This window comes from Taudactylus pleione, unplaced genomic scaffold (assembly GCF_031769625.1).
Source record: "Taudactylus pleione unplaced genomic scaffold, aTauple2 ptg000967l, whole genome shotgun sequence".
Classification (NCBI taxonomy): domain Eukaryota; kingdom Metazoa; phylum Chordata; class Amphibia; order Anura; family Myobatrachidae; genus Taudactylus; species Taudactylus pleione.
Window position 1 is genome coordinate 7235001 of NW_028285368.1, and position 15000 is coordinate 7250000.

At 37.0% G+C, this 15000-nt stretch overlaps 63 pseudogenes; all 63 read left to right on the forward strand.

The window, feature by feature from the left end:
* The first annotated feature begins 28 nt into the window (after positions 1 to 28).
* LOC148461747 (5S ribosomal RNA) lies at positions 29 to 147 on the forward strand (annotated as a pseudogene).
* A 116-nt stretch (positions 148 to 263) lies between these two features.
* Positions 264 to 382, forward strand: LOC148461748 (5S ribosomal RNA; annotated as a pseudogene).
* Positions 383 to 497: 115 nt separating this feature from the next.
* On the forward strand, positions 498 to 616 carry LOC148461749 (5S ribosomal RNA; annotated as a pseudogene).
* Positions 617 to 731: 115 nt separating this feature from the next.
* LOC148461750 (5S ribosomal RNA) lies at positions 732 to 850 on the forward strand (annotated as a pseudogene).
* A 115-nt stretch (positions 851 to 965) lies between these two features.
* Positions 966 to 1084, forward strand: LOC148461751 (5S ribosomal RNA; annotated as a pseudogene).
* Positions 1085 to 1200: 116 nt separating this feature from the next.
* LOC148461752 (5S ribosomal RNA) lies at positions 1201 to 1319 on the forward strand (annotated as a pseudogene).
* Positions 1320 to 1435: 116 nt separating this feature from the next.
* Positions 1436 to 1554, forward strand: LOC148461753 (5S ribosomal RNA; annotated as a pseudogene).
* A 115-nt stretch (positions 1555 to 1669) lies between these two features.
* Positions 1670 to 1788, forward strand: LOC148461754 (5S ribosomal RNA; annotated as a pseudogene).
* A 115-nt stretch (positions 1789 to 1903) lies between these two features.
* LOC148461755 (5S ribosomal RNA) lies at positions 1904 to 2022 on the forward strand (annotated as a pseudogene).
* A 115-nt stretch (positions 2023 to 2137) lies between these two features.
* On the forward strand, positions 2138 to 2256 carry LOC148461756 (5S ribosomal RNA; annotated as a pseudogene).
* Positions 2257 to 2372: 116 nt separating this feature from the next.
* Positions 2373 to 2491, forward strand: LOC148461757 (5S ribosomal RNA; annotated as a pseudogene).
* Positions 2492 to 2607: 116 nt separating this feature from the next.
* LOC148461758 (5S ribosomal RNA) lies at positions 2608 to 2726 on the forward strand (annotated as a pseudogene).
* A 115-nt stretch (positions 2727 to 2841) lies between these two features.
* On the forward strand, positions 2842 to 2960 carry LOC148461759 (5S ribosomal RNA; annotated as a pseudogene).
* A 116-nt stretch (positions 2961 to 3076) lies between these two features.
* LOC148461760 (5S ribosomal RNA) lies at positions 3077 to 3195 on the forward strand (annotated as a pseudogene).
* Positions 3196 to 3311: 116 nt separating this feature from the next.
* LOC148461761 (5S ribosomal RNA) lies at positions 3312 to 3430 on the forward strand (annotated as a pseudogene).
* A 116-nt stretch (positions 3431 to 3546) lies between these two features.
* On the forward strand, positions 3547 to 3665 carry LOC148461762 (5S ribosomal RNA; annotated as a pseudogene).
* A 116-nt stretch (positions 3666 to 3781) lies between these two features.
* Positions 3782 to 3900, forward strand: LOC148461763 (5S ribosomal RNA; annotated as a pseudogene).
* Positions 3901 to 4016: 116 nt separating this feature from the next.
* Positions 4017 to 4135, forward strand: LOC148461764 (5S ribosomal RNA; annotated as a pseudogene).
* A 115-nt stretch (positions 4136 to 4250) lies between these two features.
* LOC148461765 (5S ribosomal RNA) lies at positions 4251 to 4369 on the forward strand (annotated as a pseudogene).
* Positions 4370 to 4485: 116 nt separating this feature from the next.
* Positions 4486 to 4604, forward strand: LOC148461766 (5S ribosomal RNA; annotated as a pseudogene).
* A 116-nt stretch (positions 4605 to 4720) lies between these two features.
* On the forward strand, positions 4721 to 4839 carry LOC148461767 (5S ribosomal RNA; annotated as a pseudogene).
* A 116-nt stretch (positions 4840 to 4955) lies between these two features.
* Positions 4956 to 5074, forward strand: LOC148461768 (5S ribosomal RNA; annotated as a pseudogene).
* A 116-nt stretch (positions 5075 to 5190) lies between these two features.
* Positions 5191 to 5309, forward strand: LOC148461769 (5S ribosomal RNA; annotated as a pseudogene).
* Positions 5310 to 5425: 116 nt separating this feature from the next.
* On the forward strand, positions 5426 to 5544 carry LOC148461770 (5S ribosomal RNA; annotated as a pseudogene).
* A 115-nt stretch (positions 5545 to 5659) lies between these two features.
* LOC148461771 (5S ribosomal RNA) lies at positions 5660 to 5778 on the forward strand (annotated as a pseudogene).
* A 114-nt stretch (positions 5779 to 5892) lies between these two features.
* On the forward strand, positions 5893 to 6011 carry LOC148461772 (5S ribosomal RNA; annotated as a pseudogene).
* A 116-nt stretch (positions 6012 to 6127) lies between these two features.
* Positions 6128 to 6246, forward strand: LOC148461773 (5S ribosomal RNA; annotated as a pseudogene).
* A 116-nt stretch (positions 6247 to 6362) lies between these two features.
* On the forward strand, positions 6363 to 6481 carry LOC148461774 (5S ribosomal RNA; annotated as a pseudogene).
* A 115-nt stretch (positions 6482 to 6596) lies between these two features.
* On the forward strand, positions 6597 to 6715 carry LOC148461775 (5S ribosomal RNA; annotated as a pseudogene).
* A 116-nt stretch (positions 6716 to 6831) lies between these two features.
* Positions 6832 to 6949, forward strand: LOC148461776 (5S ribosomal RNA; annotated as a pseudogene).
* Positions 6950 to 7065: 116 nt separating this feature from the next.
* Positions 7066 to 7184, forward strand: LOC148461777 (5S ribosomal RNA; annotated as a pseudogene).
* A 116-nt stretch (positions 7185 to 7300) lies between these two features.
* LOC148461778 (5S ribosomal RNA) lies at positions 7301 to 7419 on the forward strand (annotated as a pseudogene).
* A 115-nt stretch (positions 7420 to 7534) lies between these two features.
* LOC148461779 (5S ribosomal RNA) lies at positions 7535 to 7653 on the forward strand (annotated as a pseudogene).
* Positions 7654 to 7769: 116 nt separating this feature from the next.
* On the forward strand, positions 7770 to 7888 carry LOC148461780 (5S ribosomal RNA; annotated as a pseudogene).
* Positions 7889 to 8004: 116 nt separating this feature from the next.
* Positions 8005 to 8123, forward strand: LOC148461781 (5S ribosomal RNA; annotated as a pseudogene).
* Positions 8124 to 8239: 116 nt separating this feature from the next.
* Positions 8240 to 8358, forward strand: LOC148461782 (5S ribosomal RNA; annotated as a pseudogene).
* A 116-nt stretch (positions 8359 to 8474) lies between these two features.
* LOC148461783 (5S ribosomal RNA) lies at positions 8475 to 8593 on the forward strand (annotated as a pseudogene).
* A 115-nt stretch (positions 8594 to 8708) lies between these two features.
* LOC148461784 (5S ribosomal RNA) lies at positions 8709 to 8827 on the forward strand (annotated as a pseudogene).
* Positions 8828 to 8941: 114 nt separating this feature from the next.
* On the forward strand, positions 8942 to 9060 carry LOC148461785 (5S ribosomal RNA; annotated as a pseudogene).
* A 116-nt stretch (positions 9061 to 9176) lies between these two features.
* LOC148461786 (5S ribosomal RNA) lies at positions 9177 to 9295 on the forward strand (annotated as a pseudogene).
* Positions 9296 to 9411: 116 nt separating this feature from the next.
* On the forward strand, positions 9412 to 9530 carry LOC148461787 (5S ribosomal RNA; annotated as a pseudogene).
* Positions 9531 to 9645: 115 nt separating this feature from the next.
* LOC148461788 (5S ribosomal RNA) lies at positions 9646 to 9764 on the forward strand (annotated as a pseudogene).
* Positions 9765 to 9880: 116 nt separating this feature from the next.
* LOC148461789 (5S ribosomal RNA) lies at positions 9881 to 9998 on the forward strand (annotated as a pseudogene).
* A 116-nt stretch (positions 9999 to 10114) lies between these two features.
* Positions 10115 to 10233, forward strand: LOC148461790 (5S ribosomal RNA; annotated as a pseudogene).
* A 116-nt stretch (positions 10234 to 10349) lies between these two features.
* Positions 10350 to 10468, forward strand: LOC148461791 (5S ribosomal RNA; annotated as a pseudogene).
* Positions 10469 to 10583: 115 nt separating this feature from the next.
* LOC148461792 (5S ribosomal RNA) lies at positions 10584 to 10702 on the forward strand (annotated as a pseudogene).
* A 116-nt stretch (positions 10703 to 10818) lies between these two features.
* LOC148461793 (5S ribosomal RNA) lies at positions 10819 to 10937 on the forward strand (annotated as a pseudogene).
* Positions 10938 to 11053: 116 nt separating this feature from the next.
* On the forward strand, positions 11054 to 11172 carry LOC148461794 (5S ribosomal RNA; annotated as a pseudogene).
* A 116-nt stretch (positions 11173 to 11288) lies between these two features.
* On the forward strand, positions 11289 to 11407 carry LOC148461795 (5S ribosomal RNA; annotated as a pseudogene).
* A 338-nt stretch (positions 11408 to 11745) lies between these two features.
* On the forward strand, positions 11746 to 11864 carry LOC148461796 (5S ribosomal RNA; annotated as a pseudogene).
* A 116-nt stretch (positions 11865 to 11980) lies between these two features.
* On the forward strand, positions 11981 to 12099 carry LOC148461797 (5S ribosomal RNA; annotated as a pseudogene).
* A 116-nt stretch (positions 12100 to 12215) lies between these two features.
* Positions 12216 to 12334, forward strand: LOC148461798 (5S ribosomal RNA; annotated as a pseudogene).
* A 116-nt stretch (positions 12335 to 12450) lies between these two features.
* On the forward strand, positions 12451 to 12569 carry LOC148461799 (5S ribosomal RNA; annotated as a pseudogene).
* A 116-nt stretch (positions 12570 to 12685) lies between these two features.
* Positions 12686 to 12804, forward strand: LOC148461800 (5S ribosomal RNA; annotated as a pseudogene).
* Positions 12805 to 12920: 116 nt separating this feature from the next.
* LOC148461801 (5S ribosomal RNA) lies at positions 12921 to 13039 on the forward strand (annotated as a pseudogene).
* Positions 13040 to 13154: 115 nt separating this feature from the next.
* LOC148461802 (5S ribosomal RNA) lies at positions 13155 to 13273 on the forward strand (annotated as a pseudogene).
* Positions 13274 to 13387: 114 nt separating this feature from the next.
* Positions 13388 to 13506, forward strand: LOC148461803 (5S ribosomal RNA; annotated as a pseudogene).
* Positions 13507 to 13622: 116 nt separating this feature from the next.
* LOC148461804 (5S ribosomal RNA) lies at positions 13623 to 13741 on the forward strand (annotated as a pseudogene).
* A 116-nt stretch (positions 13742 to 13857) lies between these two features.
* LOC148461805 (5S ribosomal RNA) lies at positions 13858 to 13976 on the forward strand (annotated as a pseudogene).
* A 115-nt stretch (positions 13977 to 14091) lies between these two features.
* Positions 14092 to 14210, forward strand: LOC148461806 (5S ribosomal RNA; annotated as a pseudogene).
* Positions 14211 to 14326: 116 nt separating this feature from the next.
* On the forward strand, positions 14327 to 14445 carry LOC148461807 (5S ribosomal RNA; annotated as a pseudogene).
* A 116-nt stretch (positions 14446 to 14561) lies between these two features.
* LOC148461808 (5S ribosomal RNA) lies at positions 14562 to 14680 on the forward strand (annotated as a pseudogene).
* A 114-nt stretch (positions 14681 to 14794) lies between these two features.
* Positions 14795 to 14913, forward strand: LOC148461809 (5S ribosomal RNA; annotated as a pseudogene).
* Positions 14914 to 15000: the final 87 nt, after the last annotated feature.

Genomic DNA, 15000 nt, shown 5'->3' on the forward strand with positions numbered 1-15000 from the left:
AAGAGGTCTAAAGTTAAGAATTTTGAGCACTTACAGCCAAACCACACTGGACAAGCTCAATCTCGTCTGATCTTGGAAGGTATGCAGTGTTGGGCATGGTTAGTACTTGGATGGGAGACCACCTGGGAATACGAGGTGCTGTAGGTAATTTTATACTGCCATAACATTCTTTTCTATTACATTTTACATTTAATTTTTTCAATTTATCAATGAATTTACTTGAGTTAAGAAGTAAAAGAGGTCTAAAGTTAATGTTTTTGAGCACCTACAGCCAAACCACAGTGGGCATGCCCAATCTCGTCTGATCTTGGAAGCTATGCAGTGTTGGGCCTGGTTAGTACTTTGATGGGAGACCACCTGGTAATACCAGGAGCTGTAGGTAATTTTATACTGCCATAACATTCTTTTCTGTTACATTTTACATTTCATTTTTAAACTTATAAATGAATTTACTTGAGTTAAGAAGTAAAAGAGGTCTAAAGTTAAAGTTTTTGAGCACCTACAGCCAAACCACACTGGACATGCCCAATCTAATCTGATCTTGGAAGCTGTGCAGTGTTGGGCTTGGTTAGTACTTGGATGGGAGACCACCTGGGAATACCAGGTGCTGTAGGTAATTTTATACTGCCATAACATTCTTTTCTATTACATTTTACAATTAATTTTTTCAACTTATCAATGAATTTATTGAGTTAAGAAGTAAAAGAGGTCTAAAGTTAATATGTTTGAGCTCCTATAGCCAAACCACACTGGACATACCCAATCTCGCCTGATCTTGGAAGCTATGCAGTGTTGGGCCTGGTTAGTACTTGGATGGGAGACCACCTGGGAATACCAGGTGCTGTAGGTAATTTTATACTGCCATGACATTCTTTTCTATTACATTTTACATTTAATTTTTTCAACTTATCAATGCATTTACTTGAGTTAAGAAGTAATAGAGGTCTAAAGTTAATGTTTTTAGCACCTACAGCCAAACCACACTGGACATGCCCAATCTCATCTGATCTTGGAAGCTGTGCAGTGATGGGTTTGGTTATTACTTGGATGGGAGACCACCTGGGAATACCAGGTGCTGTAGGTAATTTTATACTGCCATAACATTCTTTTCTATTACATTTTACATTTAATTTTTTCAACTTATCAATGAATTTACTTGAGTTAAGAAGTAATAGAGGTCTAAAGTTAATGTTTTTGAGCACCTACAGCCAAACCACACTGGACATGCCCAATCTCGTCTGCTCTTGGAAGTTATGCAGTGTTGGGCCTGGTTAGTACTTGGATGGGAGACCACCTGGGAATACCAGGAGCTGTATGTAATTTTGTTCAGCCATAACATTCTTTTCTATTACATTTTACATTAAATTTTTTCAACTTACCAATGAATTTACTTGAGTTAAGAAGTAAAAGAGGTCTAAAGTTAAGGTTTTTGAGCACCTACAGCCAAACCACACTGGGCATGCCCAATCTCATCTGATCTTGGAAGCTATGCAGTGTTGGGCCTGGTTAGTACTTGGATGGGAGACCACCTGGTAATACCAGGAGCTGTAGGTAATTTTATACTGCCATAAAATTCTTTTCTGTTACATTTTACATTTCATTTTTAAACTTATCAATGAATTTACTTGAGTTAAGAAGTAAAAGAGGTCTAAAGTTAATATTTTTGAGCTCCTATAGCCAAACCACACTGGACATGCCCAATCTCGCCTGATCTTGGAAGCTATGCAGTGTTGGACCAGGTTAGTACTTGGATGGGATACCACCTGGGAATACCAGGAGCTGTAGGTAATTTTATACTGCCTTAACTTTCTTTTCTGTTACATTTAACATTTAATTTTTAAACTTATCACTGAATTGACTTGAGATAAGAAGTAAAAGAGGTCTAAAGTTAAAGTTTTTGAGCACCTACAGCCAAACCACACTGGACATTCCCAATCTCATCTGATCTTGGAAGCTATGCAGTGTTGGGCCTGGTTAGTACTTGGATGGGAGACCACCTGGGAATACCAGAAGCTGTTAGTAATTTTATACTGACATAACATTCTTTTCTATTACATTTTACATTTAATTTTTTCAACTTATCAATGAATTTACTTCAGTTAAGAAGTAAAAGAGGTCTAAAGTTAATGTTTTGAGCACCTACAGTCAAACCACACTGGACATGCCCAATCTCGTCTGATCTTGGAAGCTATGCAGTGTTGGGCCTGGTTAGTACTTGGATGGGAGACCAGCTGGGAATACCAGGTGCTGTAGGTAATTTTATACTGCCATAACATTCTTTTCTATTACATTTTACATTTAATTTTTTCAACTTATCAATGAATTTACTTGAGTTAAGAAGTTAAAGAGTTCTAAAGTTAATGTTTTTGAGCACCTACAGCCAAACCACACTGGACATGCCCAATCTCGTCTGATCTTGGAAACTATGCAGTGTTGGGCCTGGTTAGTACTTGAATGGGAGACCACCTGGGAATAACAGGTGCTGTAGGTAATTTTATACTGCCATAACATTCTTTTCTATTAAATTTTACATTTAATTTTTTCAACTTATCAATGAATTTACTTGAGTTAAGAAGTTAAAGAGTTCTAAAGTTAATATTTTTGAGCACCGACATCCAAACCACACTGGACATGCCCAATCTCGTCTGATCTTGGAAGCTATGCAGTGTTGGCCCAGGTTAGTACTTGGATGGGAAACCACCTTTGAATACCAGGAGCTGTAGGTAATTTTATACTGCCTTAACATTCTTTTCTGTTACATTTTACATTTCATTTTTAAACTTATCAATGAATTTACTTGAGTTAAGAAGTAAAAGAGATCTAAAGTTAATGTTTTTGAGCACCTACAGCCAAACCACACTGGACATGCCCAATCTCGTCTGATCTTGGAAGCTATGCAGTGTTGGGCCTGCTTAGTACTTGGATGGGAGACCACCTGTGAATACCAGGTGCTGGTGGTAATTTTATACTGCCATAACATTCTTTTCTATTACATTTTACATTTAATTTTTTCAACTTATCAATGAATTTACTTGAGTTAAGAAGTAATAGAAGTTTAAATTTAATGCTTTTGAGCACGTATAGCCAAACCACACTGGAAATGCCCAATCTCGTCTGATCTTGGAAGCTATGCAGTGTTGGGCCTGGTTAGTTCTTGGATGGGAGACCACCTGGGAATACCATGTGCTGTAGGTAATTTTATACAGCCATAACATTCTCTTCTATTACATTTTACATTTAATTTTTTCAACTTATCAATGAATTTACTTGAGTAAAGAAGTAAAAGATTTCTAAAGTTAATGTATTTGAGCACCTACAGCCAAACCACACTGGACATGCCCAATCTCGTCTGATCTTGGAAACTATGCAGTGTTGGGCCTGGTTAGTACATGGATGGGAGACCACCTGGGAGTACCATGTGCTGTAGGTAATTTTATACTGCCTTAACATTCTTTTCTGTTACATTTTCCATTAAATTTTTTCAACTTATCAATGAATTTACTTGAGTTAAGAAGTTAAAGAGTTCTAAAGTTAAAATTTTTGAGCACCTACAGCCAAACCACACTGGACATGCCCAATCTCGTCTGATCTTGGAAGCTATGCAGTGTTGGCCCAGGTTAGTACTTGGATGGGAAACCACCTGTGAATACCAGGTGCTGGTGGTAATTTTATACTGCCATAACATTCTTTTCTATTACATTATACATTTAATTTTTTCAACTTATCAATGAATTTACTTGAGTTAAGAAGTAATAGAAGTTTAAATTTAATGCATTTGAGCACGTACAGCCAAACGACACTGGACATGCCCAATCTCGTCTGATCTTGGAAGCTATGCAGTGTTGGGCCTGGTTAGTTCTTGAATGGGAAACCACCTGGGAATACCAGGTGCTGTAGGTATTTTTATGCAGCCATAACATTCTCTTCTATTACATTTTACATTTAATTTTTTCAACTTATCAATGAATTTACTTGAGTTAAGAAGTAATAGACGTCTAAATTTAATGATTTTGAGCACCTACAGCCAAACCACACTGGACATGCCCAATCTTGTCTGATCTTGGAAGCTATGCCATGTTGGGCCTGGTTAGTACTTGGATGGGAGACCACCTGGGAATACCAGGTGTTGTAGGTATTTTTATGCAGCCATAACATTCTTTTCTATTACATTATACATTACATTTTTCAACTTATCAATGAATTTACTTGAGTAAAGAAGTAAAAGAGGTCTAAAGTTAATGTATTTGAGCACCTACAGCCAAACCACACTGGACATGCCCAATCTCGTCTGATCTTGGAAACTATGCAGTGTTGGGCCTGGTTAGTACTTGGATGTTAGACCACCTGGGAATACCAGGTGCTGCAGGTAATTTTATACAGCCATAACATTCTTTTCTATTACATTTTACATTAAATTTTTTCAACATATCAATGAATTTACTTAAGATAAGAAGTAAAAGAGTTCTAAAGTTAATGTCTTTGAGCACCTACAGCCAAACCACACTGGACAAGCCCAATCTCGTCTGATCTTGGAAGCTATGCAGTGTTGGGCCAGGTTAGTACTTGGATGGGAGACCACTTGTGAATACCAGGTGCTGGTGGTAATTTTATACTGCCATAACATTCTTTTCTATTACATTTTACATTTAATTTTTTCAACTTATCAATGAATTTACTTGAGTTAAGAAGTAATAGAAGTTTAAATTTAATGCATTTGAGCATGTACAGCCAAACCACACTGGACATGCCCAATCTCGTCTGATCTTGGAAGCTATGCAGTGTTGGGCCTGGTTAGTTCTTGGATGGGAAACCACCTGGGAATACCAGGTGCTGTACGTATTTTTATGCAGCCATAACATTCTTTTCTAATCCATTTTACATTTAATTTTTTCAACTTATCAATGAATTTACTTGAGTAAAGAAGTAAAAGAGGTCTAAAGTTAATGTATTTGAGCACCTACAGCCAAACCACACTGGACATGCCCAATCTCGTCTGATCTTGGAAACTATGCAGTCTTGGGCCTGCTTAGTACATGGATGGGAGACCACCTGGGAATACCATGTGCTGTATGTAATTTTATACAGCCATAACATTCTCTTCTATTACATTTTACATTTAATTTTTTCAACTTATCAATGAATTTACTTGAGTTAAGAAGTAATAGATGTCTAAATTTAATGATTTTGAGCACCTACAGCCAAACCACACTGGACATGCCCAATCTCGTCTGATCTTGGAAGCTATGCCGTGTTGGGCCTGGTTAGTGCTTGGATGGGAGACCACCTGGGAATACCAGGTGTTGTAGGTATTTTTATGCAGCCATAACATTCTTTTCTATTACATTTTACATTAAATTTTTTCAACTTATCAATAAATTTACTTAAGTTAGGAAGTAAAAGAGTTCTAAAGTTAATGATTTTGAGCACCTACAGCCAAACCACACTGGACAAGCCCAATCTCGTCTGATGTTGGAAGCTATGCAGTGTTGGGCCAGGTAAGTACTTGGATGGGAGACCACGTGGGAATACCAGGAGCTGTAGGTAATTTTAAACTGCCATAACATTCTTTTCTGTTACATTTTACATTTCATTTTTAAACTTATCAATGAATTTACTTGAGTTAAGAAGTAAAAGAGTTCTAAAGTTAATGTTTTTGAGCACCTACAGCCAAACCACACTGGACATGCCCAATCTCGTCTGATCTTGGAAGCTATGCAGTGTTGGACCAGGTTAGTACTTGGATGGGAGACCACCTGGGAATACCAGGAGCTGTAGGTAATTTTATACTGCCTTAACATTCTTTTCTGTTACATTTTACATTTCATTTTTAAACTTATCAATGAATTTTCTTGAGTTAAGAAGTAAAAGAGGTCTAAAGTTAATGTTTTGCGCACCTACAGTCAAACCACACTGGACATGCCCAATCTCGTCTGATCTTGGAAGCTATGCAGTGTTGGGCCTGGTTAGTACTTGGATGAGAGACCAGCTGGGAATACCAGCTGCTGTAGGTAATTTTATACTGCCATAACATTCTTTTCTATTACATTTTACATTTAATTTTTTCAACTTATCAATGAATTTACTTGAGTTAAGAAGTAATAGAAGTCTAAATTTAATGCTTTTGAGCACCTACAGCCTAACCACACTGGACATGCCCAATCTCGTCTGATATTGGAAACTATGCAGTGTTGGGCCTGGTTAGTACTTGAATGGGAGACCACCTGGGATTAACAGGTGCTGTAGGTAATTTTATACTGCCATAACATTCTTTTCTATTAAATTTTACATTTAATTTTTTCAACTTATCAATGAATTTACTTGAGTTAAGAAGTTAAAGAGTTCTAAAGATAATGTTTTTGAGCATCTACAGCCAAACCACACTGGACATGCCCAATCTCGTCTGATCTTGGAAGCTATGCAGTGTTGGCCCAGGTTAGTACTTGGATGGGAAACCACCTGGGAATACCAGGAGCTGTAGGTAATTTTATACTGCCTTAACATTCTTTTCTGTTACATTTTACATTTCATTTTTAAACTTATCAATGAATTTACTTGAGTTAAGAAGTAAAAAAGATCTAAAGTTTATGTTTTTGAGCACCTACAGCCAAACCACACTGGACATGTCCAATCTCGTCTGATCTTGGTAGCTATGCAGTGTTGGACCTGGTTAGTACTTGGATGGGAGACCACCTGTGAATACCAGGTGCTGGTGGTAATTTTATACTGCCATAACATTCTTTTCTATTACATTTTACATTTAATTTTTTCAACTTATCAATGAATTTACTTGAGTTAAGAAGTAATAGAAGTTTAAATTTAATGCTTTTGAGCACGTACAGCCAAACCACACTGGACATGCCCAATCTCGTCTGATCTTGGAAGCTATGCAGTGTTGGGCCTGGTTAGTCTTGGATGGGAAACCACCTGGGAATACCAGGTGCTGTAGATATTTTTATGCAGCCATAACATTCTTTTCTATTACATTTTACATTTAATTTTTTCAACTTATCAATGAATTTACTTGAGTAAAGAAGTAAAAGAGTTCTAAAGTTAATGTTTTTGAGCACCTACAGCCAAACCACACTGGACATGCCCAATCTCGTCTGATCTTGGAAACTATGCAGTGTTGGGCCTGGTTAGTACATGGATGGGAGACCACCTGGGAATACCATGTGCTGTAGGTAATTTTATACAGCCATAACATTCTCTTCTATTACATTTTACATTAAATTTTTTCAACTTATCAATGAATTTACTTGAGTTAAGAAGTAAAAGAGTTCTAAAGTTAATGTTTTTGAGCACCTACAGCCAAACCACACTGGACATGCCCAATCTCGTCTGATCTTGGAAGCTATGCAGTGTTGGCCCAGGTTAGTACTTGGATGGGAGACCACCTGGGAATACAAGGAGCTGTAGGTAATTTTATACTGCCTTAACATACTTTTCTGTTACATTTTACATTTCATTTTTAAACTTATCAATGAATTTACTTGAGTTAAGAAGTAAAAGAGATCTAAAGTTAATGTTTTTGAGCACCTACAGCCAAACCACACTGGACATGCCCAATCTCGTCTGATCTTGGAAGCTATGCAGTGTTGGGCCTGGTTAGTACTTGGATGGGAGACCACCTGTGAATACCAGGTGCTGGTGGTAATTTTATACTGCCATAACATTCTTTTCTATTACATTTTACATTTAATTTTTTCAACTTATCAATGAATTTACTTGAGTTAAGAAGTAATAGAAGTTTAAATTTAATGCATTTGAGCACGTACAGCCAAACCACACTGGACATGCCCAATCTCGTCTGATCTTGGAAGCTATGCAGTGTTGGGCCTGGTTAGTTCTTGGATGTTAAACCACCTGGGAATACCAGGTGCTGTACATATTTTTATGCAGCCATAACATTCTTTTCTATTACATTTTACATTTAATTTTTTCAACTTATCAATGAATTTACTTGAGTAAAGAAGTAAAAGAGGTCTAAAGTTAATGTATTTGAGCACCTACAGCCAAACCACACTGGACATGCCCAATCTCGTCTGATCTTGGAAACTATGCAGTGTTGGGCCTGGTTAGTACATGGATGGGAGACCACCTGGGAATACCATGTCCTGTAGGTAATTTTATACAGCCATAACATTCTCTTCTATTACATTTTACATTTAATTTTTTCAACTTATCAATGAATTTACTTGAGTTAAGAAGTAATAGATGTCTAAATTTAATGATTTTGAGCACCTACAGCCAAACCACACTGGACATGCCCAATCTCGTCTGATCTTGGAAGCTATGCCGTGTTGGGCCAGGTTAGTACTTGGATGGGAGACCACCTGGGAATACCAGGTGTTGTAGGTATTTTTATGCAGCCATAACATTCTTTTCTATTACATTTTACATTAAATTTTTTCAACTTATCAATAAATTTACTTAAGTTAGGAAGTAAAAGAGTCCTAAAGTTAATGATTTTGAGCACCTACAGCCAAACCACACTGGACAAGCCCAATCTCGTCTGATGTTGGAAGCTATGCAGTGTTGGGCCAGGTAAGTACTTGGATGGGAGACCACGTGGGAATACCAGGAGCTGTAGGTAATTTTAAACTGCCATAACATTCTTTTCTGTTACATTTTACATTTCATTTTTAAACTTATCAATGAATTTACTTGAGTTAAGAAGTAAAAGAGTTCTAAAGTTAATGTTTTTGAGCACCTACAGCCAAACCACACTGGACATGCCCAATCTCGTCTTATCTTGGAAGCTATGCAGTGTTGGACCAGGTTAGTACTTGGATGGGAGACCACCTGGGAATACCCGGAGCTGTAGGTAATTTTATACTGCCTTAACATTCTTTTCTGTTACATTTTACATTTCATTTTTAAACTTATCAATGAATTTTCTTGAGTTAAGAAGTAAAAGAGGTCTAAAGTTAATGTTTTGCGCACCTACAGTCAAACCACACTGGACATGCCCAATCTCGTCTGATCTTGGAAGCTATGCAGTGTTGGGCCTGGTTAGTACTTGGATGGGTGACCAGCTGGGAATACCAGGTGCTGTAGGTAATTTTATACAGCCATAACATTCTTTTCTATTACATTTTACATTTAATTTTTTCAACTTATCAATGAATTTACTTGAGTTAAGAAGTAATAGAAGTCTAAATTTAATGCTTTTGAGCACCTACAGCCTAACCACACTGGACATGCCCAATCTCGTCTGATATTGGAAACTATGCAGTGTTGGGCCTGGTTAGTACTTGAATGGGAGACCACCTGGGATTAACAGGTGCTGTAGTTAATTTTATACTGCCATAACATTCTTTTCTATTAAATTTTACATTTAATTTTTTCAACTTATCAATGAATTTACTTGAGTTAAGAAGTTAAAGAGTTCTAAAGATAATGTTTTTGAGCACCTACAGCCAAACCACACTGGACATGCCCAATCTCATCTGATCTTGGAAGCTATGCAGTGTTGGCCCAGGTTAGTACTTGGATGGGAAACCACCTGGGAATACCAGGAGCTGTAGGTAATTTTATACTGCCTTAACATTCTTTTCTGTTACATTTTACATTTCATTTTTAAACTTATCAATGAATTTACTTGAGTTAAGAAGTAAAAAAGATCTACAGTTTATGTTTTTGAGCACCTACAGCCAAACCACACTGGACATGTCCAATCTCGTCTGATCTTGGAAGCTATGCAGTGTTGGACCTGGTTAGTACTTGGATGGGAGACCACCTATGAATACCAGGTGCTGGTGGTAATTTTATACTGCCATAACATTCTTTTCTATTACATTTTACATTTAATTTTTTCAACTTATCAATGAATTTACTTGAGTTAAGAAGTAATAGAAGTTTAAATTTAATGCTTTTGAGCACGTACAGCCAAACCACACTGGACATGCCCAATCTCGTCTGATCTTGGAAGCTATGCAGTGTTGGGCCTGGTTAGTCTTGGATGGGAAACCACCTGGGAATACCAGGTGCTGTAGATATTTTTATGCAGCCATAACATTCTTTTCTATTACATTTTACATTTAATTTTTTCAACTTATCAATGAATTTACTTGAGTAAAGAAGTAAAAGAGGTCTAAAGTTAATGTATTTGATCACCTACAGCCAAACCACACTGGACATGCCCAATCTCGTCTGATCTTGGAAACTATGCAGTGTTGGGCCTGGTTAGTACATGGATGGGAGACCACCTGGGAATACCATGTGCTGTAGGTAATTTTATACAGCCTTAACATTCTCTTCTATTACATTTTACATTAAATTTTTTCAACTTATCAATGAATTTACTTGAGTTAAGAAGTAAAAGAGTTCTAAAGTTAATGTTTTTGAGCACCTACAGCCAAACCACACTGGACATGCCCAATCTCGTCTGATCTTGGAAACTATGCAGTGTTGGCCCAGGTTAGTACTTGGATGGGAAACCACCTGGGAATACCAGGAGCTGTAGGTAATTTTATACTGCCTTAACATTCTTTTCTGTTACATTTTACATTTCATTTTTAAACTTATTAATGAATTTACTTGAGTTAAGAAGTAAAAGAGATCTAAAGTTAATTTTTTTGAGCACCTACAGCCAAACCACACTGGACATGCCCAATCTCGTCTGATCTTGGAAGCTATGCAGTGTTGGGCCTGGTTAGTACTTGGATGGGAGACCACCTGTGAATACCAGGTGCTGGTGGTAATTTTATACTGCCATAACATTCTTTTCTATTACATTTTACATTTAATTTTTTCAACTTATCAATGAATTTACTTGAGTTAAGAAGTAATAGAAGTTTAAATTTAATGCATTTGAGCACGTACAGCCAAACCACACTGGACATGCCCAATCTCGTCTGATCTTGGAAGCTATGCAGTGTTGGGCCTGGTTAGTTCTTGGATGGGAAACCACCTGGGAATACCAGGTGCTGTACGTATTTTTATGCAGCCATAACATTCTTTTCTATTACATTTTACATTTAATTTTTTCAACTTATCAATGAATTTACTTGAGTAAAGAAGTAAAAGAGGTCTAAAGTTAATGTATTTGAGCACCTACAGCCAAACCACACTGGACATGCCCAATCTCGTCTGATCTTGGAAACTATGCAGTGTTGGGCCTGGTTAGTACATGGATGGGAGACCACCTGGGAATACCATGTCCTGTAGGTAATTTTATACAGCCATAACATTCTCTTCTATTACATTTTACATTTAATTTTTTCAACTTATCAATAAATTTACTTAAGTTAGGAAGTAAAAGAGTTCTAAAGTTAATGATTTTGAGCACCTACAGCCAAACCACACTGGACAAGCCCAATCTCGTCTGATGTTGGAAGCTATGCAGTGTTGGGCCAGGTAAGTACTTGGATGGGAGACCACGTGGGAATACCAGGAGCTGTAGGTAATTTTAAACTGCCATAACTTTCTTTTCTGTTACATTTTACATTTCATTTTTAAACTTATCAATGAATTTACTTGAGTTAAGAAGTAAAAGAGTTCTAAAGTTAATGTTTTTGAGCACCTGCAGCCAAACCACACTGGACATGCCCAATCTCGTCTGATCTTGGAAGCTATGCAGTGTTGGACCAGGTTAGTACTTGGATGGGAGACTACCTGGAGCTGTAGGTAATTTTATACTGCCTTAACATTCTTTTCTGTTACATTTTACATTTCATTTTTAAACTTATCAATGAATTTTCTTGAGTTAAGAAGTAAAAGAGGTCTAAAGTTAATGTTTTGCGCACCTACAGTCAAACCACACTGGACATGCCCAATCTCGTCTGATCTTGGAAGCTATGCAGTGTTGGGCCTGGTTAGTACTTGGATGGGAGACCAGCTGGGAATACCAGGTGCTGTAGGTAATTTTATACTGCCATAACATTCTTTTCTATTACATTTTACATTTAATTTTTTCAACTTATCAATGAATTTACTTGAGTTAAGAAGTAATAGAAGTCTAAATTTAATGCTTTTGAGCACCTACAGCCTAACCACACTGGACATGCCCAATCTCGTCTGATATTGGAAACTATGCAGTGTTGGGCCTGGTTAGTACTTGAATGGGAGACCACCTGGGATTAACAGGTGCTGTAGGTAATTTTATACTGCCATAACATTCTTTTCTATTAAATTTTACATTTAATTTTTTCAACTTATCAATGAATTTACTTGAGTTAAGAAGTTAAAGAGTTCTAAAGATAATGTTTTTGAGCACCTACAGCCAAACCACACTGGACATGCCCAATCTCGTCTGATCTTGGAAGCTATGCAGTGTTGGCCCAGGTTAGTACTTGGATGGGAAACCACCTGGGAATACCAGGAGCTGTAGGTAATTTTATACTGCCTTAACATTCTTTTCTATTACATTTTACATTTAATTTTTTCAACTTATCAATGAATTTACTTGAGTTAAGAAGTAATAGAAGTTTAAATTTAATGCATTTGAGCACGTACAGCCAAACCACACTGGACATGCCCAATCTCGTCTGATCTTGGAAGCTATGCAGTGTTGGGCCTGGTTAGTTCTTGGATGGGAAACCTCCTGGGAATACCAGGTGCTGTACGTATTTTTATACAGCCATAACATTCTTTTCTATTACATTTTACATTTAATTTTTTCAACTTATCAATGAATTTACTTGAGTAAAGAAGTAAAAGAGGTCTAAAGTTAATGTTTTTGAGCACCTACAGCCAAACCACACTGGACATGCCCAATCTCGTCTGATCTTGGAAACTATGCAGTGTTGGGCCTGGTTAGTACATGGATGGGAGACCACCTGGGAATACCATGTCCTGTAGGTAATTTTATACAGCCATAACATTCTCTTCTATTACATTTTACATTTAATTTTTTCAACTTATCAATAAATTTACTTAAGTTAGGAAGTAAAAGAGTTCTAAAGTTAATGATTTTGAGCACCTACAGCCAAACCACACTGGACAAGCCCAATCTCGTCTGATGTTGGAAGCTATGCAGTGTTGGGCCAGGTAAGTACTTGGATGGGAGACCACGTGGGAATACCAGGAGCTGTAGGTAATTTTAAACTGCCATAACATTCTTTTCTGTTACATTTTACATTTCATTTTTAAACTTATCAATGAATTTACTTGAGTTAAGAAGTAAAAGAGTTCTAAAGTTAATGTTTTTGAGCACCTGCAGCCAAACCACACTGAACATGCCCAATCTTGTCTGATCTTGGAAGCTATGCAGTGTTGGACCAGGTTAGTACTTGGATGGGAGACCACCTGGGAATACCAGGAGCTGTAGGTAATTTTATACTGCCTTAACATTCTTTTCTGTTACATTTTACATTTCATTTTTAAACTTATCAATGAATTTTCTTGAGTTAAGAAGTAAAAGAGGTCTAAAGTTAATGTTTTGCGCACCTACAGTCAAACCACACTGGACATGCCCAATCTCGTCTGATCTTGGAAGCTATGCAGTGTTGGGCCTGGTTAGTACTTGGATGGGAGACCAGCTGGGAATACCAGGTGCTGTAGGTAATTTTATACTGCCATAACATTCTTTTCTATTACATTTTACATTTAATTTTTATAACTTATCAATGAATTTACTTGAGTTAAGAAGTAATAGAAGTCTAAATTTAATGCTTTTGAGCACCTACAGCCTAACCACACTGGACATGCCCAATCTCGTCTGATATTGGAAACTATGCAGTGTTGGGCCTGGTTAGTACTTGAATGGGAGACCACCTGGGATTAACAGGTGCTGTAGGTAATTTTATACTGCCATAACATTCTTTTCTATTAAATTTTACATTTAATTTTTTCAACTTATCAATGAATTTACTTGAGTTAAGAAGTTAAAGAGTTCTAAAGATAATGTTTTTGAGCACCTACAGCCAAACCACACTGGACATGCCCAATCTCGTCTGATCTTGGAAGCTATGCAGTGTTGGCCCAGGTTAGTACTTGGATGGGAAACCACCTGGGAATACCAGGAGCTGTAGGTAATTTTATACTGCCTTAACATTCTTTTCTGTTACATTTTACATTTCATTTTTAAACTTATCAATGAATTTACTTGAGTTAAGAAGTAAAAAAGATCTAAAGTCTATGTTTTTGAGCACCTACAGCCAAACCACACTGGACATGTCCAATCTTGTCTGATCTTGGAAGCTATGCAGTGTTGGACCTGGTTAGTACTTGGATGGGAGACCACCTGTGAATACCAGGTGCTAGTGGTAATTTTATACTGCCATAACATTCTTTTCTATTACATTTTACATTTAATTTTTTCAACTTATCAATGAATTTACTTGAGTAAAGAAGTAAAAGAAGTCTAAAGTTAATGTATTTGAGCACCTACAGCCAAACCACACTGGACATGCCCAATCTCGTCTGATCTTGGAAACTATGCAGTGTTGGGCCTGGTTAGTACTTGGGTGGGAGACAACCTGGGAATACCAGGTGCTGCAGGTAATTTTATACAGCCATAACATTCTTTTCTATTACATTTTACATTAAATTTTTTCAACTTATCAATGAATTTACATAAGTTAAGAAGTAAAAGAGTTCTAAAGTTAATGTTTTTGAGCACCTACAGCCAAACCACACTGGACAAGCCCAATCTCGTCTGATCTTGGAAGCTATGCAGTGTTGGGCCAGGTTAGTACTTGGCTGGGAGACCACGTGGGAATACCAGGAGCTGTAGGTAATTTTATACTGCCATAACATTCTTTTCTGTTACATTTTACATTTCATTTTAAACTTATCAATGAATTTACTTGAGTAAAGAAGTAAAAGAGGTCTAAAGTTAATGTATTGGAGCACCTACAGCCAAACCACACTGGACATGCCCAATCTCATCTGATCTTGGAAACTATGCAGTGTTGGGCCTGGTTAGTACATGGATGGGAGACCACCTGGGAATACCATGTGCTGTAGGTAATTTTATACAGCCATAACATTCTCTTCTATTACATTTTACATTAAATTTTTTCAACTTATCAATGAATTTACTTGAGTTAAGAAGTA